General features: G+C 39.3%; 1 protein-coding gene and 1 long non-coding RNA gene across 2 annotated transcripts in view; one reads left to right on the top strand and one right to left on the bottom strand.

Moving 5' to 3' along the window:
* LOC115079630 overlaps positions 1–12,283 on the top strand; it is a 76,678-nt gene extending 64,395 nt beyond the window's left edge. The window contains exons 2-4 of the long non-coding RNA XR_003853347.1: positions 5,422–5,680; positions 11,637–11,742; positions 11,902–12,283. This is a non-coding gene — a long non-coding RNA (uncharacterized LOC115079630). The remainder of the gene's footprint in view (positions 1–5,421; positions 5,681–11,636; positions 11,743–11,901) is intronic.
* GALNT10 (polypeptide N-acetylgalactosaminyltransferase 10) overlaps positions 1–27,586 on the bottom strand; it is a 206,915-nt gene that overhangs the window by 58,899 nt on the left and 120,430 nt on the right. The window lies entirely within an intron of this gene.

Here is a 27,586-nt window from a genome sequence, read left to right as displayed (position 1 = left end):
TAAAATGTCCTCCCCATCCTTTTCCTGCTATTCCATATTTATTTTATTTATTTAGTTATTTGATATCCTGTAATTCGAAGTGAAGATCACAATGGTTAACAAAAGAAACATTAAGAACATGCCATACTGGGTCAGACCAACGGTCCATCAAGCCCAGCATCCTGTTTCCAACAGAGACCAATCCAGGCCAAAAGAACCTGGCAAGTACCCCAAAACTAAGACTATTCCATGTTACCATTGCTAGTAATAGCAGTGGCTATATTCTAAGTCAACTTAATTAATAGCAGGTAATGGACTTCTCCTCCAAGAAATTATCCAATCCTTTTTTAAACACAGCTATACTAACTGCACTAACCACATCCTCTGGCAACAAATTCCAGAGTTTAATTGTGCGTTGAGTAAAAAAGAACTTTCTCCGATTAGTTTTAAATGTGCCACATGCTAACTTCATGGAGTGCCCCCTAGTCTTTTTAATATCCGAAAGAGTAAATAACCGATTCACATCTACCCGTTCTAGACTTCTCATGATTTTAAACACCTCTATCATATCCCCCTCAGCCGTCTTCTCCAAGCTGAAAAGTCCTAACCTCTTTAGTCTTTCCTCATAGGGGAGCTGTTCCATTCCCCTTATCATTTTGGTAGCCCTTCTCTGTACCTTCTCCATCGCAATTATATCTTTTTTGAGATGCGGCGACCAGAATTTACACAGTATTCAAGGTGCGGTCTCACCATGGAGCGATACAGAGGCACTATGACATTTTCCGTTTTATTCACCGTTCCCTTTCCAACAATTCCCAACATTCTGTTTGCTTCTCTGATTACTGCAGCACACTGAACCGACAACTTCAATGTGTCATCCACTATGACGCCCAGATCTCTTTCTTGGGTTGTAGCACCTAATATGGGACCTAACATTGTGTAACTATAGCATGGGATATTTTTCCCTATATGCATCACCTTGCACTTATCCACATTAAATTTCATCTGCCATTTTGATGCCCAATTTTCCAGTCTCACAAGGTCTTCCTGCAATTTATCACAATCTACTTGTGATTTAACTACTCTGAACAATTTTGTATCATCTGCAAATCTGATTATCTCACTCGTCGTATTTCTTTCCAGATCATTTATAAATATATTGACAAGTAAGGGTCCCAATACAGATCCCTGAGGCATTCTACTGCCCACTCCCTTCCACTGAGAAAATTGTCCATTTAATACTACTCTCTGTTTCCTGTCTTTTAGCCAGTTTGCAATCCATTCTTCCTTTAGGTTATTACATATTATGGTGTAACAAAAATTGGTATAACACATACTTTTGTAAGATACATTTAGGTGTTACATATACTTTGGTAAGATACATATTTGGTATGACATATACATTGGAAGAGCTCAAGTGGGTCATATGACTCTAGGGTGATGTTCTTATATGTCTCAACTGAGGATGGGGACAATAGGTTAGTAAGATGAGGATTCTGTTTAGTAATTTACATGGTTGTAAAGAGAGATGTCATAAGTTACTTTGTTCTCTCGTTACGTGGTTTTGTTTTTGTTCTTGTTAAGTTAAGATAATTTCCTATCTTCCCAAGTATGTCTAAAATCTATTATAGCTGTGGCCTTCACCATGAATAATTAGTAGGACTTTTCCATGTTACAATCTGGCCTCTCAATGATCATAACACTTTGGTTTATCCATGGTCCAGCCATCCTGAAGGCCCAATTCAATTATAATACTGCTGTTTAGAATTGTAACTGTTGCTCCATTCAGGTTACACCCAAAGCCTTCTTGTAACACAATACTGCACCCACAGCTCCATGCATGATATCTCAGTGCTTCATTTCCATCGTCTTGCCACCAGGAATCCCTCTGTGTATATCCCACACTTTTTGAATTCCTTTACCATTTTATAAATATAGAAACTGAAACGATGATAGAAAAAGGCCATTTGGCCCATCTAGTCTGCCCATCTATCCAATTTATCTACAAATTCCTATCACTTCCTCAGAGATCCCTTGTATTTATCCCATGCTTTCTTGAATTCAGATATTTTTGCCTCCACCACTTCCACTGGGGAGGCTGTTCCATGCAAAGAAATATTTCCTAAGATTACCCCTGAGTCTTCCCGCTTTCACCCTTATCCCATGACCCCTTAATTATAGAGCTTCCTTTCCATTGAAAGAGGCTCACCTTCTCTGCATGAAAACCTTTGAGATATTTGAATGTCTCTATCATATCTTCCCCTAGCTTGCTTTTCCTCTTTAGAGTCTATCCCCCATATGTTTTAGGATGAAGACCACTGATCATTTTAGTAGCCACCTCTGGACCAATTCCAATCGGTTTCTCTTGCTACAACTTCAGGACAGCATTCCAGGCATCAAATAAAAAAAAAAAAAGTATTTTCTGAAATTGCTCCCTCTTGGAACTTCATATCATGATCCTTGGAACTTCATATGATCCTTAGATCTACATTTTTGCCATTGAAAAAAATAATCGCTTCTTGTGCATTAATACCTTTCAGATATTTAAATGTCTGTATCATGTTCTTCCTGTCTCTCCTAGGGTATACGTTTAGGTTAAGTCTCATCTCATGTGGCTTTTGGTGCAGATTCCATACCATTTTGGCCACCTCTGTGGATGGCCTCTAGCCTATCTATATCCTTTCTGAGATACAATTGCTGGAACTCACAGTGTTCTAGGAGAGGCCTTACTAATGACCTGTACAGAGGTATTCTCTCTATTTTCTGCCAGCTATACGTGTCCCCATGCACTCTAGCATCCCTCTAGCTCTGGCTACCGCTGATTCATTAGATATTATCACCTCCAGGTCCCTCTCCTGCTTCATACACATCAGCCTCTCACCTCTCATCATGTACAGCTTCCTTGGATTTCTGTTTCCCAAATGCATAACTGCATTCTTTTTTTTTTTTTGCATTGAATCTTAACTGTCAAGCAACTGACCGCTCCTCATTCTGTCTATGCCTTCGGGGGTATCCATTCTGTTGCACAAGTTTGTGCCATCCACAAAGAGGCAAAAATGTTTCCCTAACAACTCATCAGTTAAATTAAAAAAAAAAAAAAAACCCATCTGAGATACAACTGAAGAAATATTAATGCACAGCCAAAAGAAAAGCTGTTTACACAGGTAAAATACTGCTTTACCTACAGATATGGACTTTTAACAAATTGTCCTCTCTGGGTAAAAGAATGCAAGAATCATTAAGTGTAGACTTTTACCTGCATTAGAGGGGGAGGTGATTTTGGTGGTATTGTTGGGGAAGGGTTTGCACTTAACATACATGCTTTTTAAAATTCAAAATGTACGAGCCAAGTTTTAGTCAGGAAACCTGCCTGCACAAAATAGCAGATGTGAAATATGTGCAAGTCATTTTCCTTAGGCAATTTTCAAAGTGAAAGGAGGTGCATATCTTCCCTTGGAAAATTAGTGCCAAGTTCTTGCACACTTTGCAGATACATGGGTAATTTTCTAACTGCCTGCATTGGTGCAAAGCGCTTGGTTTCCAAAGTTGAAAATCAGAGGCAACCTACCCGTACACATTTTCACCAGCTAGCCTGTGCAGGTAATTCTCCTGACTAAGAATCCATTTGATAGCCACTGCTATTTACTGGCATTAGTAGCATGGTGAGATCTATTTGATTTTGGGTACTTGCCAGGTACTTGTAGCCTGGATTGGCCACTGTTGGAAACAGGATGCTGGGCTTGGTCTGACCCAGTTTGGCATTTCTTCTGTACACATGTGAAAATTCAAAAGCATGCACACAAGTGCAAGCCTGTCCTTAACCCTGCCCCTGGGAGAGTCTCGTCCCACTTCAGGTAAAGTGTTGTGTGTAGAAGCCCCTGTACTTGTACTTTTACTGCTCACAGGGGGCAAAAGTACACGAAGGGCCCCTATTTGTGTGAAGAAGCATTCCCAGGCTGGACAGCAGCTTGCACGTACGTGCATACTTTGGAATTTTCAAAAGCACGTGTGTATTTTCTTTCCGCCCCCGAAAAGCTAAATGCCCAGATCAGCAGGTATAAATGTGCACAGGAACTATTTCTGGGATAATTTCCAAAGGAAAAGTATATGCCTTTCACTTTGAACATTAGTGTAAAGGGTGCAGATATAGGCTTTGCATTGCTGCAGGCAGTTTTAAAATTATCCCCTTAATGGGCTTATTTTGTTGTATTTACTTCTGGCAATAATTATGCAAGACAACAAAATCAGTTTGCTTTGTACAATGTAGAGCCATAAATCTAAACAAGATCTGAAGGTTTATTACAGACATCTCAGCATTATTACCCAATTAAAGTCTAGTACACTGAGACACCCAGAGGTCTAAGGACCTGCTCAGTCACAGAGTTTAAGACTTTTCAAGCCATATCTGCAATTCAGGAATCCTGCCTTTCTGTACTAGGATCTAATCACTGAACTAGATTTTTGACGATTTCAGTAAATTTAATGCAGAGTTTAGTGCTACATGAGGCTGCAGACGATAGTTGTGGCAGATTGGTACTGATATGCTATTAAGTAAATGCCTTTGAACAGAGTTCAGATTTTGTGTGTGTAATTAATAAATTCTGTACATACAATTGAAATAAAAAATATTTCAGCGTCGTGGAAGAATAACTGATAGTGAACACAAGTGCTTAATCAGGTCGTGCATACCAGAGAAACTGATGTTAACACCTCTACCATTCTAAAATGGAGAAAATAATGTATAATAAAACTTATCCCAGTGATGGTACTTCAGTAGCACAGAGAGATGCACCATTTCAAAAGCATTATATCAACCTTTTTATGGGACAATTAAGTATGGGAGAGGCTTTATACTACAGTTTGGAATGTAGAGATATTTTCAGGGAAATGGTAGCCAAGCAGTCGTTCCATGGCGGTGCTTAACTTTTCCATATCAGATCTGCTTTTAATGTACTTCCATCCTGCGATGTGCACATGTCCCTTACCACAGGAAACACCATAATTACAAGACAAATGCTGTTGAATTAGATCTTTTTCTCTAATAATTGCTTGTAGGTTGTTGATGTGGGGACAGTATAATTGCATCATTAAAAATTGTCCAGCAGCTGGCCCAGCCAATAAACAGCTGGACCATGGGTTTTACAGAGAGGCCTCAAAAACAACCCATTGGCTTTCTGTTTGCACAGTAGCAATGACGCTTTGCAAAAACTGCTTGCACTTGTAATTGAGTAGACCTTTCATGCCCCTCCAGAGATTTCTCCAGCTGCGGAGGACTCTGGAATTTGTAATCATTAAAATGCCAGGGATGTTAATCATGATTTAAACTGCAGTATTTTAGAAATGTTTGTCTCCTTCAAATGGTACTGCCGCCCCTTTTTGCACACTTGTAAATGCTTATTAGTTACCATGCTCTTCATTGGTTTACTGATTTTTTTTTTCTAGGGTTTCCTCTTGGCACAATGCCAGAGTAAAATGCATTGATAAGCCAGGATGCGGCAGAGTACTGGGGCTGACAATACAAATTACGGATTATGTGCTAGATTTTAGCAGCGTTTGGCAGTACTGGATGAACCGTGCTATTTTGCATGGAAGAAATGTACAATGGCACCAGCCTCGGTCCTCCAGTGCCATTTTTCATCACAGTACCGGCAGGGATGGAGCCACCAGAGATTGCATTTTCCCTATAGCTGTCATTATCTTGGTAAGAGAATTCGCGGTGGGGGTGGGTTGGAGGATCCACAGAGTGTTTTGTTTTCTCTTTTTTTTTTTGGCACCGTATGCTTTTTAAACAGAAGGAAAACAAATGAAAATTTGTTTGCTTTTCTTTTGTTTCAAAAACTAATTGAAACAAAATGGGAAATTTTGTATTTCCTTTCAAATGAATGCACATCCCTACTGTTCTCACTTATATACTTCTTTGCTATGACATCTGTTCTGCTGAACACTAGAGCTAAGTTTTTTGTTTTTTTTTGTTCCATTGCTGAGCAATGTTCAGAGAAAGTAAAATAGTAAAGAGCCTAAAAAGCAGCACTATTTACGATAAGTAATGTCATATGTCTAAGAGACTGCAACAGTGGCTGTGAATGTCAAGGCCATTAAACTAGGAGACATTGTTTTTTAACAGGCTTAATCAAACTGGAAAGTGAGATGCCCCCAAAAGGTTAAAAAACAAAACAAAACAATTTCAACCAATTGGGTCAGATTAGAATGCTCTGAGACAACTCACCAACATTTGTTTTGCTCTCTGGGTGGGGGGAGGGGGCAAATACCTCAGTTTTGCTAAACAGCAACTGTCATAAAGAAGACATTTACAAGATATTTGGAAAAAATATTACGCATTTGCCATAGCCTGAAAAAAAAAAAATTCCGATTGCATATGATAGAGATTTAACAAATCCAAAAAGGGATAGTAAGGTTCCTTGCAAGATACATGCATTACTCAAGTCTTAATAGGGGCCATCATAAAAACATGACTGAAGGGGGTTTTATTAGCTTTTCCTGATGAAAAACATTTGAGCAGTGTATGTATTTTTATTTTTTTTTAAATATAGGTTGTGATTATTTACTTGAAATATTTCTAAGTCCCAATTTTAGATTCATCAAGCTCGTCTGCACAAGGAGGGTAATTTTCTATAAGCATTTCCAGGATAAAACTGTTTTGCCCACAGAAATGGCCTTTTACAAAATTGCTGGTCTGATATGCAGATAAACTTACATGTGTATGTCCTGTTCACGTGTGAGTAGAGGCATTCCTGGGGGTGAAGTTCGGGAAAGGGGTTTGTGTGTGTGTGTGGTATAATATATGCATGTGTTTGCTTGCCAACTTGAGTGTGATTGCACAAAATTAACTCCATAGAACAGTATATAACAATGCCATACAACAATGATGCTCTAGTCTAAATGATCCATGGCTCCGCCTCCCAAGCCAGTCAGATTTTCAAGATATACCTATTGAATATGCATGAGAAATATTTGCAATAATTAGTGCATGGAAAAATCTTATGCATATTTATTAGGGATATCCTGAAAACTTGATTGGCTGGGGGAGGATGGGAAAGCTTAACACCAGTTTGAGTGCCACTGCCATACACCAGTTCCAGAAGAAAATTATTTTTAACAGTTATTTTCTTCCCTATTTTCCAGGCTGGATCTAGGTCTCATGCTCCAGCTACTCTCATCTCTCAAGAAACTGCTCGCTGAAAACAAAAACCTTTGATAGAGCTCAGAGTATTAGAAAACCATACAGCTATACCAGAAAAGCCCTATCACAAGAAACAAAAATAATTTTTATTTAAAGTTTTCTCCTGGGAAGAGCAGACAATATTATTCAACTGGAATTAAACATTTTGACCTAGCCATTATTTAGATTAGCCATTTTGTTGTTCTAGATGTGTTAGTTTTGATGGTCTCCAAATCACATTTGGCTCCATTTTAGATACCACTGTTATTGTCACCTAGGTCAATTAGAGCAATTTGTTACTTCAGATTCCATTGTGCACAATGTTTCAAAGTAAAGAGAGGTATCAGATTGATTCAGGCAGAAACAAAAAGATTCCTACTACTAACAGCAGCACAAATTAATTTTGTACAATAGCACACTGACCCTCAGCTTTAAATACTGTTTCCAGTTGATAGTCATTAATTTCTTCTGTACCAATTAATGCACAAAAATAATGTCAGTGTCTTGCTGGCTGTTCCTGAAATTGCAAATATGCCTCTTCTGGTTCAGGGCACAGCTAAAGACAATTTGTAATGCATCTTGGCTTTTGGAAACTGGGATAGCCACTTTTTGTTCCCACTTCACTGCTCTTGAGGAGGGCAATAATGAGCTTCCTTGCAGCGCTGGATTTAAGATTTTGGCACCCACAGGCAGAGTACCCTGGTGGCGCGCCCCCCTTTGATGCGGTGCTAGTACAAGGCCCTACAACCAAAAGTGGCAGGCTCCTCTTTGGCCTTAGGGCACCACATGTTGCCCATTCTTAAATCCAGGGCTGCTTCCCCGTGTAGCTTGACATCTGCCTGCAGGGTTAACAAGTTCATTTTCAAAGGGAAACTCGTGTAGTTTCCCTTTGAAAATCCCACTAGCACCCATAAGCAAGATCAATGTATTTTATTTATATTCCACTTTTCAGACATTTCACAGTAGATTACATTCAGGCACTGTAAGTCTTTACATGCTGAAAATTATGGAGAATTTTCAAAGGAGTCACATGGGTAAATGTAACATCGTAGCAATTTTGAAAAGCCATCTGTGCATGTAAAGTGCACTTATACGTGAATATGCTATAGGCAATTCAATGGTACATAGCGTAGCCATTTTCAAAAGCTCACTTACATGGGTAAAGTGCATATACATGTTTTTAAGCATGCAAATCCTGTGTGTGGAGATTTGATCATACAATCTCCATGTAATTTTCCTCCCCTGACCTAACTCTGCTCTTTATTTCTCAGCATGTAAATGTACGCTGCTATGAACACGCACATACTTTTACCCGCATGGGGGTGGGGGCTGGGAAATAATCAAGAGTTTTTTTTACATGGATAAACGTGGAGGTTGCCCATATAAAATCTTCTGATTATTGCCTCAAATTATTGGTCCAAAGAGAACAGAATTTTAACATTTTGGAAACCCAAATGAGTACCTTTTCAAAGGGGTTACGCATGGAAAAGCAGCCAATGCACACATAAGTAGCTTGTATTCATGTACATGCTATTGTATAAACTCTGAAAGTGTGCATGTACTTTTGGTTTTGCATGTACACAAAAAAAAAAAGGGAGCAGTCTAGGAGCGTTCTGGGACGGGATCAAGAGGCTCATGCACCAGTTGCTATTTATGTGAGATATTCATGCAATTTTACACCTGCTACTTAACAAGACCAATACCAATTCTGCTAGCTATCTGCAATTTTTGGGAGGGAGCTCTGAGTGAAGTGCTAGAGGGTCCAGGTGAAATGAAGATGGACTGAGTGAACTGGCAGAGGATCAGCAAACTGACTATTTCAAATACACTTGCAAGACAGTATTTATATGCACGTACATTATATATCATCTGGTTTTACATGCAGCTGTTTTATTTCTTTTAGGCACCCAAAAATCTACACGTGTATGTTTATGAAATAGGTAGAAAAATTAAGTACTTTCATTGCAGTGGAAATTTTACAGACATACTTTTGGATCACAAGCATCCGGTATTTTATTAACCGTGCAGCTCCCGCTACACAGGTCGGAAAATGCTAGGATAAATCTTCACTTGTTCCCTTGCGCGCACACATGCACTAATGGAAAGTTTTGAAAGCTACCCTCAAAAGGGTTTGCAGTTTGAGAGACTTTCCCCGTCAATTAGAAAGATTTTTCCCTTTCACATTTAAATTTGTCAGAATGTTTTCTGCAATTTACTGAGAAAAAAAACAAAACAGCATCTAAAAACACATGAAAAAAAATGAGCCATTTTAACACCAGCTTTTAAAGCCAATTAAAAATCAACAAACTAATTTCAACAGCCAATGTGTTCTGTAGCTCTTAACATTAAAATGTTACACATCAGAAGGATGAGTAGCTTTATAAAATGCCTAACTGGCTTCTAGAAACCATTAAGTTGATTACCAACCTCCTAATTACCAACAAAGCAAACATTCTGCGTTTTGCAGGTTTTGGCAAGGATCAGCACATTTCCCCCCAAGAACTTGTTTTTTTTTTCTACGTAGCAAAAAATAAAATTAGGACAATGTCTGGGAGAAATTCATTAGTGAAACAAGGAAAGTAAAGAGAACAAGTAGGAAAGAAGAGTGGAGGCAGCAGTGTTGCAGGAATCGGTACAGAATCATCTTTGCCATTAAAAGTAGCAACTTCAACACAGCCAAGACCTCGCACGAACAACATCTGATGATGTGGCAGGAAAACCGGAAAAAAAAAAACAAAAAACTAGCTGTGACCTGTATAGTCTTGCATTCTGCTAAATCATCAAAGCTTCTGTTCAGAGCGCATTACAGCATAATCAGACAACAATTTCACAATTTAAAAATTACCCAATTAAAAAGCATCTGTGGATATACAAAAAAGACTCAGGAGAGGTATAGCAGATCAAAAAAAAAAAGTAAAGTATCTCTCAAGACAGTCTGCTTTAAATTTAGTATACAGAAAATAAAGTGACCCAATGAGAAACAGGATAAATCCGTACACACAAGAGACAACAATTTACCAGCTCAGGAGTAGGGATTCCTCAGGGATCCGTTTTGTCTTCTGCCCCTTTTGTATATATTTTTTACAATCTAGGAGGTGAATTATCACAAGATGCGTGCCTAAAAAATACATTCACATGTGCTAACATAGCATATAAGCGTGTACATGCTGTTTAAAAACCACTCAGGGACTGCAAGTAGATTTGCATGTGAATAAAGGCAGGCCAGGGACGTTCTGGGGAGGAGTCAACATTTACACGTGTAAGTTGGTATTTTACAACTTGCCAAAGTGATATGGGCAAGTCTTTTTCGTGTGTCTATTACTCCTGCTCAATATCAGACTGAAGAGCCAGAAGGGTCTTCACGAGCTGCAGATGGATTGGGCGAACGGTAAACTAACTGGTAAAACAGGTTATTTCACTTCTGTGCACATTCCCCTGACATATGCATGTAAAAGCAGATTTATGGGGGGGAAAATGCATCTAAATAACACAAGTAAAATCTATCCCTTTTAAATCTGAAGTACAAATACACGGGTATGCATTTCTGTATGCTTATCCGGCTAAGCTCCCCCCAGATCTAAGACTGGAACAAAGTCATCAGGAGTTCAAAAAAAAAGCTAAAAACCTGGCTTTTCCACCAAGCCTTCCCAGACTCTTAATGCTGCCTAGACGGGAGGATAAAACCAAATTATGGGACTCCTCACTGAGTTTTACTATTATGATTTTTTAACTGTACAAAGATTTTGAGTTCAAATGTTTATCGTACTTATATTGTATTTATACTGTATCTATAATATATTTTAATATTACTATGTTAAATTGGCATTCCGTTCTATTGTTCCATGTAAAGCCCCTTTCTTTATTTTGGGCATTTCATCGTTTTAAGTAAACCGGAGTGATTTGTAGTTTTTACAAGAACTTCGGTATATAAAAATTAAAAATAAATAAAATAAATAAATTTTATGGCTAAGTAGCACCTTTTCTGCTGTTTGGACAAATCTGAAGTAGATAAGTAGCACTTTTTTTTTTTTGGCTTATCCAGCTAAGTTACATTCCTGGATAAGTCCTAAAAGTACTAAGATGAACAAGTAGCACTTTTCAAACTTATCTAAGTGCTGCTACTTAGTCACATAAAATCTGAACTTTTCTGGATAAGTGCAGCTACTTTTCTAGATATGTCTGAACTTGTGTGGCTTGCGGTTTTACATATGCAAGCATGTTTTCATGTGCATATGTACTCTTATTTATAACCTGCGCATATCATTTGCCCACAGGTAATAAACTACAGTGGTAAATTTGCATGCACCCATATGTGAATGTATAAGGGTGCACACAGGCAGTTTTGAAAGTTATTCTCTCTGTGCATTTTGTCAGATTCTTTAAATATTTAATTTTAAATATTTTGCAGACAATCCAACTTGATTTTCCTGTATCTGATATTGTAACCATAAAGGAACATATATTTTGTATTCTTCAGTTTTCAGCTGGATATCAAAAAATGATTTTTAAACATTGCCAAGACCGAGATTCTATGGATCTTTCAGAAGCCAAGACCTTAGAATGAATGTTTGTTTTTAAATGGGGTGAGTTTATTTTGCAGACCACATTTAACTTGAATTTTTTGTTTATATATGTAAGTTTTGTTTTTAAATTATGCTTGTTCACTTTTTGTAAGCTGCTTCAAGCTTTTGTAGAGTGCAACATACAAAATTAAAAAAAAAAAAATCAATCACTCTTTTCAGGAGGATGCCCCTGTTTACCTATCCAAATTGTTTAATGAATGTATTCCTCATCAAAACAGTGTTCAGCTGGTCATCGATGTTTAAAAGTCTCAAGTATAGCTGCTCACTGCCAAGAAATGGAAGCATGAACACTATCCTTGGACCTATTTCATGGAATACCCTATCGGAAGAACTTCAGTCTATTTTATATCTAAAACTGTTTCGGAAATGTTTTAACTGCCCCTATATGTTTATACTGACTTTACTATATGCAAAAGGATGAGCCCTGTTAATGAATGGGAAGTTTGTTGGATTTTGTGTTTTTGTTTTATGCTGTTAATCGCATGATTCATCACTATAAGCAGGCTATAAATGTTTTAATAAAGATATAAATAAAATACCAGTTTATGTAATTCAGGGAGATTCTGTTAAGATGTCCTGAAATTCCAGAGGCAGAAATAGGTTTCTTTTAAAACAGCAGCACCAAACTCCTACAATATAAACCTACTCAAGTTCTTGGTTTGTTTTTCTCTCTGTTGATTCCATGCATTGATCTATTTTGTAGTTTAAAAAAAACAGAGTTTCAGATCTGTTTTAAGCAAAACTGTTCATCCCACTGGCAGCCTGGATAGATGGGAGGATAAAAACTATGCAGAACCATCTTGATCACTGGCTCAAATCCAGGTCAGAATGGCAGCGACCAGGAGTCATTACCATGTGAAAGACATTCTGTGGCCTATGTGAGAATTTGATGGCCTACATCCAATTCTCAGTAGACAGGTGTCCACATCACTAAAGTACTACCATCAAACTAATTGGAATGAATTAGCATTCTTCTTGGCAGTGTTAGCGGGGTGCACCAGAAATGAATAGCCATGGAGACTGAACTGTCGTTTCACCCTCCAGAATAGGCGTGCAACACTTTGCCAGGCTAGGTAACATGGGGACAATTTGTACTGCTCAATTTCAAATCTGGCTCCTTGTAGAAGCTCTAAATTCAACGCAAATATTAAAAGAAAATAAAGCTCACATTGTATATTAGTTGCTTAGGATGCATTCATACTTGGGATGAATTATTACAGTAATACTAGCACAAGGTTTTTGTTTTTTTTTAATGAAGCTTAGTACATCAGCTACTTATTGTATCTGGCACTGTACTGAATGTGAATATTGGAGGCTTCAGAAATTTTACATATTCCTACCTTCCCTGGACTGAAAAAAAAAGTAAAGAAATTGAGACTAATTTATTTTGTTTTTTCTAAACCGCTTAGGAATTTTGATTTGTAGTATTCAAGTTTTTGAATATATAAATCTAAATGCTAAATCTAAACTTTTTTTTTTTTTTACAGATGGAAATACTATCCAAAAAAAACCCTTTACCTCATTCCCAGAGTTAGGGATTTAGTTCCCACTTTCAGGCTTTAGTTCCCCCATGTTGCAAAACATAAATGAACAATTCTGCTTTTCCTGTCTACTGCTCCTTTGCCACGTGTTCCTTATCCGGATTCCACAGAAAAGCTATCAAATTTCCCAAACACAGGCCTCAGCATGTGAAGTCTCAGACCCCTAATTTGAGCAGAAAAATGGTAGCTGTTCAAACCCAAAGATAGATACAACCAAAAGAACATTAAAATATGAAAACATTTTATTCAGTGGTTAAGCTGTCAAATAATGGAAATATCCAGTTATTTTGTAACAAGAGTAATCACTACTCCATTCTCCTCTCTTTGCTTTTTATGTTTTCTGTTTTGGAAAGTGAATAATCATATAATTATGCATGATAAATCCCCAAAATACAAACATTCAAATAGATTTTGTGCCTGCCATGTAAATAATTAATCTTTAATGAGTATCAAACATCTAAATGGAGCAAAGCAGTTGCTGCAATATGGGAAGTACAAAAATCAGCAGGAAAATCAATGCATATTTACAGGTGAATCACTGAACTTATCAAATGCAGAACAATGGAAGAGCTCAACTACATCCTAATTAAATTTAGTTACAATAAATCTTCAAAACACATTTAAAAAACGAGTAATACAAAACAAAATGTTTGCTTTGTGCTGGGTGTTAAGGTGGCTCATTGCAAATTATTTGACATTCATCTAATTCTAGGAATTAAAAGGAGTGTTGTGATATTGGGGGGGGGGGGGGGTTGTAGTCTTGCTGAATATGGATTGGTGGTTGTTATATTTGAATATTCTATCTATCCCTGAAACAAATGTTGACAACAAGATTATGATCTAACACAGAATGATGACAGCTGAGCCAGCTGGTTACCGCAGGTACATTATGTTCCGATTACTATATTACAAATGCTGTTCATAAATGTAATAAACCAGGCCGACCTGATGTTCCAGCAGCAGCGCACAGACGCCCTGCATTACATTTCCAGTCATGCTGCCTGCTTCTCAGGACGGCACAGACTAGGAATTGCTGCAGGGGTCAGCCTTCACTGCCATCGCAAAACTGCAACAATGACTGTGCATCAGGTTATAGCCAGAAATGTGATCTTGTGTGTTGGGTAAATGGACCCTTAGGCTGAGGTGCAGTTCGTGCAACCCACAGGGAGGAGCCCTGTAGGTCCCCGTCGTCAGCAGGCCCAACAGAAGGCTTTACCAACACCAGCCCTTGTTCCCCCTTAGGTTGAGCCCTCAGGTGCCGGGACCGGCTGGACTTAGGCGCGGCTATCTGTGGAGATGTAGGTCAGTCGCATAGGGCATTACAAGCTAGCACAGAGAAACAGAGTCAGTACGAACAGTGATCAGGGCAGGCTGCAGGCAGCAGAGACTGCTGCAGACTGTGCTTAGAGGCAGGCAGAGTTTTGTTCATTGTTGTGGTTCGGGCAGGCAGAATTCAAGCAAGTCTATGAGCAGGCAATGGTCAAAGGCAAGTAGAGGTCAAGCAGCATCAAAGTACAATCTGAAGTCAAATCGAGGAGTCTGATTCAAAGTCAAAGCCAGAAGTCCAAACCGAGGGGGCGAACATGCCATACTGGGTCAGACCAAGGGTCCATCAAGCCCAGTATCCTCTTTCCAATAGTGACCAATCCAGCTCTGGGCTGGAGGTAAAAGCGGCTGGTCGTGGGTCTGTCCCAATACCAGAGGAATACAACACTGTGCCTGTCATTCAGAGGACTGTCTTATTGATTGGGATAGAAAGCGTGAGGAGAATTTAAAAAGAAAAAATAAATGGGGAACAATATTATTTATTTATTTAACATGTTTTGTATACTGTCCTTCGGTTTTGCCATCAGAACGGTTCACATCATATTAGTTAAACAATGAATGATTCATATTAGCTAAACATCTTTGCATCATAATAGTTGAACAGAGATTACTTCAAGGAATCTATAGTTTGTATCTTAGTTTAAGAATAGTTTGTGTGTCTATCCTTATATGTGGCGTTGAAGTAGTCTTAGGTATTCTAGTGTTGTCTTAGATGTTATTGTGTTGCATCGAGGTTGTGGATTTTCTTGGAGGTTGGTTGCGTTGATGGATGATGTCATTTGCCTATGCTTTGGTGAAAAGCCAGGTTTTCAAATCTTTTTTAAAGGTTTTGATGTTAGGTTGCGTTATTTCGATTGGTAATGAGTTTCCTAGGGCGGGGCTGGCGATGGATTATAGCTCTTTCACGAGTTGTGTTCAGATGAATGAATCTTACTTGAGGGATTTTGAGGAGGCCTTTATTCATTGATTGTAGGTTCTTTTTTGGAGCATGGGGTTTGATATATTTGCTCAACCAGCAGTTTTGCTGTCCTATGATTATTTTGTAGTTGTGAACAAAAGGCCCATGGCAGATTCTAACTGGGTTAGAAACCCAAGGAGGATGAAGAGGCTGCCATGCCAGAAAAAAGTAATGTGCTACTATAAAAGTATACATGTACAGAACAATTTTCCAACAACCTGCCTAGGGCTAAAGGCTCTTGGCACCTTAGAACTAGTTTTGCATTGAATTATTCACGGGTATAAAGGGCCTAACGACTTCACACCTGCAGGCAGATTTTCGCTTGGGTAAAAAAATGCTTATAAATTTTAAAATCCAGACAGTGTGGTGTTTTCCAAATCTGTGCTCTGGATGTCAGGGGCGTTCACGACATACAAATGGCCAGGTGTCAGGTCGGTGCCTGCGCTCCAAGAGAAGTGTTATGTTCTTTTCCAGGGCCATGCACACGTGTTTGATGGAAAAGAGATGCGCATGAATTGTGAGCCATGGTTTGTTTTATTGGATACATGAGTGGGATCTCATTTGCCCTTACAATGAGCACTTGGGATTGGCTGTTAAAGGAATGCAGCTGTGCTGGTTCGACTGACCACACTCATGTTGGACTTGTTGAAGATCTTGCAACTGCCTGAAACCATCATACATCTAGCATGCAATGATTTGGGCAGATGCGCATGTCGCAACTTCATTGCGATGGTAAAGAAGGATTTGGGGCCATTAATAAATTCATTGCTGGAGGCGAAGGGTATGATGGTCTGACATTCTATTTATGCCTAAACTGGATGAGCAGCTTTTATGGAGCCGAGCTCTTCTAAAGGTTAACAAACAAGCAATTGGGTGGATGCTCAGGATGGATTCAGATTTGGCACTACTAGGCCTTGGATTGGTGTCCAGGGTTGCACAGAGCTGACAGAGTACACTTGTCCAACATTGGGAATGACATTTGTAATTCCCTTCAGGAGGTTTTGCAAAAGTTGCTCCTCCTTTGTTAGGTGGCTGCAGTTGAGGGGGGGGGGGGGGGGGGGGGGGGGGGGGGGAGAGGGTGAAGGAGCCAGGGACTTATTGAGTTATCATCCCCATTCCTTGGGAGATAACCCAAGCCCTGGTCATTGTTTGCATTAATGTTGAGTAGTGGTGATGAATGAGTACAGCAGGTTAGAAGGCCATTATGGTTAAAGAATTAGGGACAGTGAGGATACTGACCCAATGGAGATGGGGACTCTTCTATTGGGATGTGGCACATTAGCTTTGGTAGGTGGCATAGTTTTGCTGGATTGGTATGAGAAATCCTTTTGGGTGGAAGGACGATATTGCTGGTTGTGGCAATAGTAGCTTTGATGCCGTTTGAAAGTTGGGGAGTAAGTTTGTGCATTATTAAGTCTGTGCATTGGGCTCAGGTTGTTAAACATGTAGTTTCGAAGTATGTTACTAATCCTCAGCCTTCTGTTACTCCATTCCATATGTCAGTGAGATTTTTTGGTGGTGGTGGAGGATGCAGGGAAGTGTTGGTAGTCCTTTGTGCATGGTTGCTTTCAAAGGTAGTTACTAACAATGCTAGGTGTGGTTCCTTTGTATTCCTCTCTGAAAGCTCATTGCCTCACATTAGTACTTTTTGTTGGGTTAGGAAATCAGACGGCATGCAGCTCAAGAAGATGTGAAATCAGAACCTGGGGCAACAGAAGGGTGTAGTGCCACAAGCTTTCAATAATTGGCTTGGAAGTCGAAATTTAGTCACTTTAAGAAGGCAGAAAGCCCCACAGCCTATGTTGCCATTACTCATCTCTGTTCAGGAGAGGCCCAAATTATAACACACTAGTCATTACAGGAGAGAAATGTGTCCATTAGCCCCTTAAGTGATTCTGGACTCCCACTGTTTTACATAGAAACAGAGGAACTTAAAGGCAGATAAAGACCATATGGCCCATCCAGTCTGCTCATCCACATCTTCTGGCTCAGCTTTATAATTCCTCCTCCTCCCTCAGAAATCCTTTCTGCTTATCACATGCTCTACTGAATTCTGCTACTATACTCATCTCCACCACCCTCCACAGAGAGGCAGCTCCATGCATTAACCACCCTTTCTATAAAGTCTACCCCCTTTTACCCTCATCCCAGGACCGCTTCATTCCATCGAAAGAGGCACACCTTGGACATATTTAAAGGTTTCCATCATATCTTCCCTTTTCCTCCAGAGTATACATATTTAGACTTTTAAGTCTTTCACCACATGCTTTATTATGAAGACCACTGACCATTTTAGCAGGTGTCCTCTGGGCAGACTATTCAGTTTATATTCTTTTGAAGATGCAGTCTCCAGACTTGTACACAGTACTCTGAATGAGGTCTAAGACTTGTACAGAAACAATATCACCTTTTTTCTGCTGGCTATTGCTCACCCTTTGCAGGGTAGGTGCACTGGGGCCCAGTATTTGTATTTCAGGTCCCGTGCTGTTGCATGAGAGATCTGGGTTGCCTAGCCTGGATCAAAGAGCTCCATCAAACAATCCACCAATACATTCCACTAGGGTGTAATTAAACTGTATATTTATTATCTGTGGTGTCTATCCTCCTTTATTTATTTAGGCATTTTATATACTGTCGTTCCAAAAGAAGATCAGAACTGTTTACAAAAGCAACATTCACTTATAGGTCAGCACAATATCCAAACATGCTAACCAGATTATTAAGATAGTAATTCATGATAAATTAGTTCCTTTTAAATAACCTTTATGAGGTAGTCAGTGAGCTGTCTTAATAATCTAAGTCTCATTGTCTATGTAATTTTCTACAAGTTATTTCATGTTAGATCATAAAAATCTTTGGAGAGCCATGTTTTCAGTTCATGTTTGAAGCTCTTTCTTTCTGCAATCTGACAAAGACTCAGGTAGAGAGTTCCACAACTTGGGGCCTGCTACAGAGGACATGCAGTCTCTTATTTGCATTAAATGAGTAGTAGCCTACATACCCAAAGGGAGGTTACACACAGTTTGAAAATACATGTACTTCTACAACCAGTCACTGCCCCTCTTTTCCTGTGTGGTTCACTCATGTCCTGATAGTGGAGAAGATGCAGTTTGAGGCGCTGCAATGCCACTGTTGCCATCTTATCCCTGATGAGTAGAGTGAGTGACGGGATCCGGAGCAGGGGGGGGTTAAGAGGAGCGATACACTGGGCATTGCTGTCCACACCCCTATCATCACTGCAGCTTCTGTTCTAGACAGGATGCACAGCTCCTAGTCTCCCATAGCAGTTTGGCCCAAATCAGTCAATTCTGTGGCAATTGCAGGAGACTGGAGCCACATCCTATCTAGAGGAGAAGAGACATTGGTGACAGTGTATTCACAAATAAGAAGTTAATCCTTTTATAGGTAGACAAATGCTAGACTGTTCTAATTAAAGAAGAACATTTCTTATATACTGCATGTTGTAAATAAAAGATGACCAGATTTAGGGTTGATTGGATCTGATGGTTATTTGATTTTTGTTAGGTTCAGGTTAACAAACAAGAATCTTCACTTACGTAGTAAAGAAACTATGATTAATTAATGAACAGCGATTAATCAGAATTAAGTTACTGCATAGGAAAGAGATCATAACAGATGAACACAACACCTACAGAGGGAACAGCAAATCAATTTACACAACATTACAGCATATTATATCAAAATATTACCTTATGAACATAGAGAGGATAAATTTCAAAGGCATTTCTGTGGGTAAAAATGGCACTTTAGCTGCAGATATGCCCACTCATGCAGGTAAGCTTACGTTTTTAGCCATGTATGTATGCAAGTTTAAGCAGAAGAAGATGGGAACAAAACCACCACACTAAACAATGAAGAAGTGCAATGAACCATTGTGTCCATGCGATTGAAATAAATCTATATCTTTTCTTATTTATTTATGGTTTTTATATACCGATCTTCTTACATAATATGTAAATCAAATCGGTTTACAGAGAACAGTTGAAAAGCTTGCTTGTGGGCAATTACATATAACAAAGAACTTTTTAGAGTAACATATTGTATAACTTTTTGAGTAACATTTAAACAGTGGCAAAAAAAATACATGGCTAAACATAAACATAAGAACAAGATATACATGGCACAACAAAGTCTTATATGTCTAAATCCAAGGGGGAGAAAAGAATGGAGGGCGGGGAATGGAGGGGTTATATAGTTGGAGCGGAGAGGGTGTAATAAGAGTTCGTTGAAACAGCTTCTTAGAAATCATGGAAATGCTTGGCTGAATAGCCAGGTTTTCAGTTTTTTCTTGAATGACTGGTGGCAGGTGACTTGTCTGAGTTCTGTTGGTAGTGAATTCCAAAGTGAAGGACTTGCTGTGGAGAAAGCCCTATTTCTTAGTGGAGTTTTGGTTTGAGGGATGATCAGGGTGTCTTGGTAGGCTTTTCTGATTGGTCTTGTTGATTTAATGGTATGGAGTTGATGGGTGAGATCTATCGGTGCTTTGTTGTTTAGGTATTTGTGAGTGAGGGTCAGGACTTTGTAGGAGACTCTAAATTTAATTGGGAGCCAGTGGAGATTGTAAAGAATGGGCGTGATGTGGTCTCTCTTGTTAGAGTTGGTCAGGACCCTAGCTGCAGAATTCTGTACCATGTTGATGCAAGTAAAATTTATTGTCACAGAAGCTCCTTTGTCAAATGTTAAACAGAATGTAAGGTAGTGCGTCCCGACATGGTTCCGTGTTTTGCCCGAAGGCTGCATCAGGAGGACAGAAAGCATCAAAGTTAATAGGTTCTATAAAATGGCAAAAGGACAAAGGATGAGTAAAATATGAGGGACAAAAACACAGCTAAACAAAAATGTATATACAGATATCATTACATACCAAGCGCACTTTCAGACTTCATTTACCAGAGCTCTTACAGATAATCTGAATGAATAATCCTATGAAAAGTTTTAAGTGCCAAACATTGATCAAACAAAAGGTCACATGGTATCCAACAGGGCAAGGAGCCGGCTCACAAATTTATATGTCCAGGCTGACCACAGAGGAAGAAGAAAGAAGGCTGTCAAATCTATCAAAATAAATAAAGAAGCGAATTGGCCAGTCAGAAACCTAGGAACTAGGGCAGTGATGGTTAACTCCAGTCCTTGAGTGCCACAAACAGGCCAGGTTTTCAGGATATCTACAATGAATATGCATGAGAAAGATTTGCAATCACTGCCTCCATTGGAATATGACAATTTCAGTAAGTGCTAAACAGGTCAGTTCCATCAAAACACGGAACCGTGTCGGGGGTCGCACTACCTTATATTTTCTGGTTAATATTTCACAAAAGGAGCTTCTGAGATAAACTTTACGTGCATCAACAAGATATAGATTTATTTCAGCTGAATGGACACAACAGTTCACTGCACTTCTTCATTATATGCCAGTTTACCCATACTGAGCAGAGGTGTTCCTGGGGTGGGATGTTGCATTTGGCGGTCTGCGGGCTCCTCCCATGAACTGCCACACTCAACTATTGAGACGGATCCCTTTCCCCTCCAGCATGCCGGGATACCCCTGCTTGTCATGGCAGGACACTGCTGACGCTCTCCCCAGGAACCCTAAGATGTGTGTGACTGATGGCTCGTCATTTAAAGGGCCTCAGCAGGAAAAGGCCAGCAGCACCCCGTGATGACCTCTCAGGGAAAGGCCTGTAAAAGGTTACTGATGCATCTCCTCCTCGCCTAGGCAACAAGTCTCCCTTGTAGTGTGAGTTGCCTCAGCGTTCCCTGTCTACGTTCTCAAGTTCCAGTGGTCTTTGTCTTCTGTTCCTGGTCCTCATTCTTGTCCTTAGTTCCAGTAGTCTTCATTGTCCTTAATCTTCAGTTCTTCAGTTTTCCATGTCTCCTCACCTACCCACCTGTTCTGTTCCTTGCCTCCCAGCCCTGCTTTTCCTTTGGATGGATACTCATTATTGACCTCAGCTTGCTTCTGGATATCTGTTGAACGCCACCTACCTCTCACCACAGCCTATTCCTTGGCATCCTTGAACACCACCTGCCAGTGTTCTTCTCTAATTTGCCTGTACTACCCAGTGTCCTCAACAGATCTTCAGACCTCCAGCAGAGGCCCCCACCTAAGCCCACCAGCCCTGGCACCCTAAAGCTCAATTCGAAGGGATCATGGGCTGGTATAGGTAAAGCCCCAGTTGGGCCTCTGCTTCATTTGATTCTGCCTGCCAACAATGGGGACTTGCAGGGTGTGTCAAATCCACCTCAGTCCAAGGGTCCATGCCCACAACATAGGTTTGTCCTTTTGCATTTTCAAATATGCATGCAAAAATTCAAGAAAACATTCAGGGCACATAATAGTAAAGTGTAACTGTATGCAGGTAAATTTGGTGGGATAAATGTTCAAAGCAGATTTCTGTATGCAAGCCCACTCTAAAAATTGGTGTGCCTTGTGCATGTATTTGCTGCCTAATCAATTCAAGGAGTTATAAAATGATCCTCACAGTGTATTGCACTCACATACATCCTTATAATGAGCCTGTTATCCCAAGAATCCTTTTAATGCGGTGCAATGAGTTAAAGTAGTCTTAATATATGGTTCTTGTTCTATATCAAGTTTATCAGAAAACTTAAAAGACATACAGTGTTGGGACACATCTAGTCAGTCAGGTTTTCAGGCTGTTCAGAATTAATATTTAATATGCATGAGAGATTTGCATACAGTGGAGGCAGTGCATGCAGCACTTTACTGTAAATATGCTACTCATTACATACATGACTTTTATAATTGAGCGTAAGTAAAAGGACATTGTGAGGGTAATTTTCAGAACCATTTCTGAGCATTAAGACAGTACTTTACGAGTGGAAATGGGGTCTTACCATTATGTGTAAAAAAAAAAAAAAAAAAGTGCCTCTATTGCCAAGACACCTGCAGTTTTATGTGCAGAGAGGGGAGGGGGGAATCTGGGTGGGATTAGCACATGCATGTATGCATGTCACTGCATGTGTACGTATTTTTGTTAGAGAAAGTGCCTGCACAGATAGCAGATGCAGGTCTCTACAGGTACTTTTTCTAACTTTGTTTTTAAAGGGAACTCTTTCCCTTTGAAAATGGAAAAAAAAAAAGTCTACAGGTAAAAAGCACCCGCAGACTTTATACTTCTGCGCACAGTTTGAAATTACCCTCCGTATTGTATCAGAAATAGTTACTGTACAAAAAAAAAAAAGATCATGCTAAAAGGATGACATCTATATTAGGATATTATAACATATAGCTGAAAGCTTTAAAATGAGAGTGCAGAATATTAAAAGCCCTGCATGGAAAATCAATAAGCCTAGATGTGATGTTAGTCTGAGTATCTGAGCTTCACATTTCTAACATCCAAAGCTAAAAAACCCTGAGGATTGTTTTGTAAATATAACAGTTTCTTTTACAAAAATCTGACCATTCATACCGAACAAGCCTAGAATTTTAATGCACGCGACATTTCTCAGGAAAAGTTCCAACCTCCCATACAGAGGGACCCTAACAACCTTTGCTGTTGGTCGTGTGGAGTTTTGTCATTTAGTGTATCTCAGGATAATTTGAAACATCTTGGAGAAGATATACAAGGGAAGGCATTAATGTAGCAAAGAATAAGATTTTAAATCAGATACAGCCCTTGTTGTAAACAGCGCAAAAAGCAAGTACTTTATTCTTGTTTAAAAAACATTTTAACATAGCCATCTCAGAACACCGGAGAAATTGAAATGCTTCCCTCTACATGAGTTAAATACACTAAATAAAAAAAAAAATTACAATGAATATACACTGCTAAAATATAGTACTCTACATTCCCAATAAGATAAAATGCATTTTAATTACAAATTATTCTCTCTTCAGTTTGGAGCTTGACACACATCAAGGGAACTCTTCTTTCCTCCTGTCCAAAAACCTTGAATAAACTGAATAAACTATTACTATTACCTTTCTTTTTCAGTCGAGCCTTCATTAGAATGAACACAATGTCAAAAGATCACAAGTGAACAGTCATTTCTCATTATCTGTTCATCCATTGCAAATTTGTAAACATCTTTTCACTCAAAGTTTTGGACTATGCTACCTGGTTTGATTCAGGAATGAAGCCACAAAAAAAACCTGTCTGTACAAGTACTAAAAACCGCAAAAGAACCATTATTTGCTTTGTCTCACTAAAATGAGAACAATTTGAAGCCACTGAAGCATACAAGAAGCCATTAATAGCCATCGTGCAAAACTGGAAAGCAAAAACCAGAGCCGGGAACAATGACAAGCAGGGATGCGACAAGACAAACGACTGCCCGGTACGAGCAGCACACACTACCTCACGCTGTAACAGCAAGACGTATGCATGCTCTTTACATATAATATTAGCAGGACACTTATTCACTGTTACATCACATTATAGGGTATGAATACCACACGTGCATTATTTCACGCATCATAGAAACATAGAATGTAACGATAGATTATGGCCCTCAAGATTCATCTAATCTGTCCAACTCGCTCCAGCTGCAGTGTCATAGACCCCAGTTGATCTTTGGCTTTTCCATCACTTCTCCATAACTAGGACTCCTCTGTGCTTATCGAGTTTTCTTGAATTCTTCCACTGTTCTGCCTCCAGCACCTCTCCCCCCAGAATGCCATTCTATGCATCCATTACCCTTTCTGTGAAGAGTCTCATGCTCTAACCTTTGTTCTAATGTTCTAAAGCATTCATTCCTCTGAAAAAAAAAATTGCTTCTTATTCATTTTGGTGATACCTTTGAAGTATTTCATTGTTTCTATCATATCCTCCCTAGCTCTACTTTAGGGTGTACATATTTAGCTCCTTAAGTTTCATTTCATAGGTCTTTGTAAGATCCTACACCATTTTGGCATCTTTTTCTCTGTATCACCTCTACCCAGTTTATATTCATTTGGAGATACAGACTCCAGAACTGGAAACAATCTAGATGAGGTCTCACCAATTACCTGTACACAGGCATTATCATCTCTTCTTCTACTGGTTATGCTTCTTCCTGCGCATCCTAACATCCTTCTGGCTCTGGCCACTGCCTTATCACACTGATTTGCTATCTTGAAATCAGATACGATAACCCTGAACTCTCAGTTATTACACATCATCTCATTTCTCATTGTGTACTATTCTCTCAGATTTCTGCATCCTAAATGCATGATTCTCCACTTTTTTTGCATTGAATCTTTACTGTCAAGCACATTGTTACAACAAGGTACACTGGCCCTAACACCCACACCAGGTTAACCCTTGGTCACTTGGAGGATTTCATAAGCACTGCGCACAGGCCTTGCCTGCCCCTGTGCATAAGCCCCTGAATTGACAACCTCCCAGCCACCAACTAGGCTCCCATTTACCTCTGGGCAAGCTCCCTGCTTTTATAAGCTATCCCCTGGTGCAATTATGAAATTAAATTACTAGCTGGGTCTGTCTGGCAGACTGCACAAGGGACCTAGAAGGCCAGATGTTCAGGCAGCACAAACAGCTTTGTGGTTAGACAGGAGAAGGGAAGAGTGCAGAGTGTGAACCTATATGCTCATCTACCCAAGACAGTGGAGTACTAAAAAGAAAGACAAAAACTGTCCTTGATAAGGAGTGATATCAGACAAGCATTCTACAGCTGGGATATATCCTTATCAACACAGACAAAAATAACTAGGCAGCCTGGACAGGTTGGTTGGTCTTTTTCTGTTATCATGGACTATGTTACTATGCCTCACAGGCCATATTGACTTAGTGTATCAATGAGATTATGTTGCAATGCTGATTTAACTTTAGAGAAAAATGATTTCTGATGATTGAGCTAAATTCTTGTGAAATTACTGGACACAAGAAAAAAAAATCCCCACTGCCTGAATCTATTAGTTGCTCTTAATGGCAAAAGCAAGTGAATTGAAGCTATTAAGCAGAGCGGAGGAGTAGCCTAGTTGTTAAAACCTGCCGATGCTTCTTGTGGCCTTGAGCAAGTTACTTCACCCTCTGTTGCCTCAGGTACAAGCTTAGATTGTGAGCCTTCTGGGGGAAATGGAAATCCCTTTAGTACCTGAATGAGCTACCAATGAAAAGGCATGAGCTGAATCTAAAGTAAAACATTTAAAGCAAATAGGGCCTGGAAAGCAGAAAGCATACATGCATGGAATAAGGTGGACCCAGTCACAAACTGACTTAGTACCAAGACCCTTTAAAAAACTTCATTACTGAAAAGCTTGCATGAAACTAAGTACCAGGGCCATAACTAAATGGCCCAGGTTTTTTTTTTGTGTTCCTCTCAAACTGTTGTCGGTAGACAAGGTTTGCTGTTTGATCAGTCTTACATCACAGAGCTTTGCATTTCTAAACACGGTGGCTCTGTGATAGATGTTCAGCAATTATACGGCAGCACTCCCAATGCACAATAAAGCTTCGGCATTTTGAATAATTTAAGAATTTCTAGTAGCATACAGAAAGGGGAAAAGAAACCTGCGCTGTCGAAGATAAAAGGCCTGGCAGAGCCTAATGCTACATGATCTTTGAAGGATCATTTCTCAGTGCTGGCAATTATTTTAACATTTCAAGGGAGTCAGCTTCTATCATTTTTCCTCTTGATATTCTTCTGGAAGATTCTTTTATTAAAGTTCTTGAGTCAGGAAAGAGAGAAAGGAAGGGAAAGAAATTATGGGTAGCACATGCCTAATCAAAAAAGCGAAGTAAAAAAAAAAAAAAAACAACCCAAAAAAACTTCTTAGCATCTTCACATATGTAATCCAATAGTAAAAAGCAGAAACATTCAACCAGGTAGAAAACAGTGAATGAGCCATTCACTAAATAGTTATAGCTATCAGTTACATACAATTACAATTATAGTGAGACCCACTTTTCAGAACAACATACAACTGTAAAGCAGTATTCTAGAGACATATTGCTATATAGTTGTGCATTATGCTGAATGGCTAAGAGTAACCTTCATGGAACAGCAATCACTACCTTTAACAGAAGGCTTGGGGCAACCTATAGAGCAGCAGTTACTACTGTGCTAATAAACTTACTGGGCAGCCTTGATGGGCCACTTCAATCTTTATCTGCCATTATTTACTATTACTATGTATATCAAACATACTACTCTCAAGAAAAAACATGTCTTATAAAGTCCATAAAGAAGCCAATTTCTTCCCGCCAACACAGATTGAGTTTTGCAAAAGCTTTATCAAGTTGGTATATACAATAGCCACAAGCAATCTATAAAAACAGACACAACAATTAAAGTGGCACTGAAATGGGAACCACAACCATACAGCAAAAATGTATAACAAGCATCACCAAGTCTCTGCAGAGACTGACTCAGAATGCCACATCACAACACAGAGAATGTAAAAAAAAAAATAGTGTCAGAAACCACATGAATAAATTCAACCAATCAATCACAAACAATTCCTTGCAGACTGGATTAAAAGAAAACCCCATGAAGGACCAACGGAAAAAAGAACGCAGCATACATTATAAGACCAGACAACCATCTGTGGCAAGCAGTCAGGGCTTTCTAAGGATTCAGTGAATCCCCAGCTCTAGATTTGCCAACTGGCTGCCCCCAGAAGTAAAAATCTAGTGCAAGACAGCACAGTTCAATAGAACAAAAATGTACTATATACCATATGCCGACAACATTAAGATTTTATTTCCCATCAGAGATTTGTGTACCAAAACGGAAAAATTTGTTATACACTGTTTATCTGCTATCCAGAACTGGCTCATGACTGACAAACTTGCTTTAAATATCTCCAAAAAACTGAAATTATGCTGCTATCTCACTTTCCATCATCCACCCCATCTCAAATTACTTTTATGAACAAAGTAATCCCACTCAAATACTGCTCACAACCTCGGCAACCTTTTAAACCCCTCATTTTCAATGCATCAACATATTAAATCTCTGACCCAACCTTTGTTTTATAAACTCCGTTTATTATGTACTTATTTCTCGTTTCTTATATACCGTATAACGGATT

The sequence above is a fragment of the Rhinatrema bivittatum genome, chromosome 18, assembly GCF_901001135.1.
Source record: "Rhinatrema bivittatum chromosome 18, aRhiBiv1.1, whole genome shotgun sequence".
Lineage (NCBI taxonomy): Eukaryota > Metazoa > Chordata > Amphibia > Gymnophiona > Rhinatrematidae > Rhinatrema > Rhinatrema bivittatum.
The sequence above is the reverse complement of the archived record's forward strand: the minus strand, read 5'-3'. Positions and strand labels throughout refer to the sequence as shown.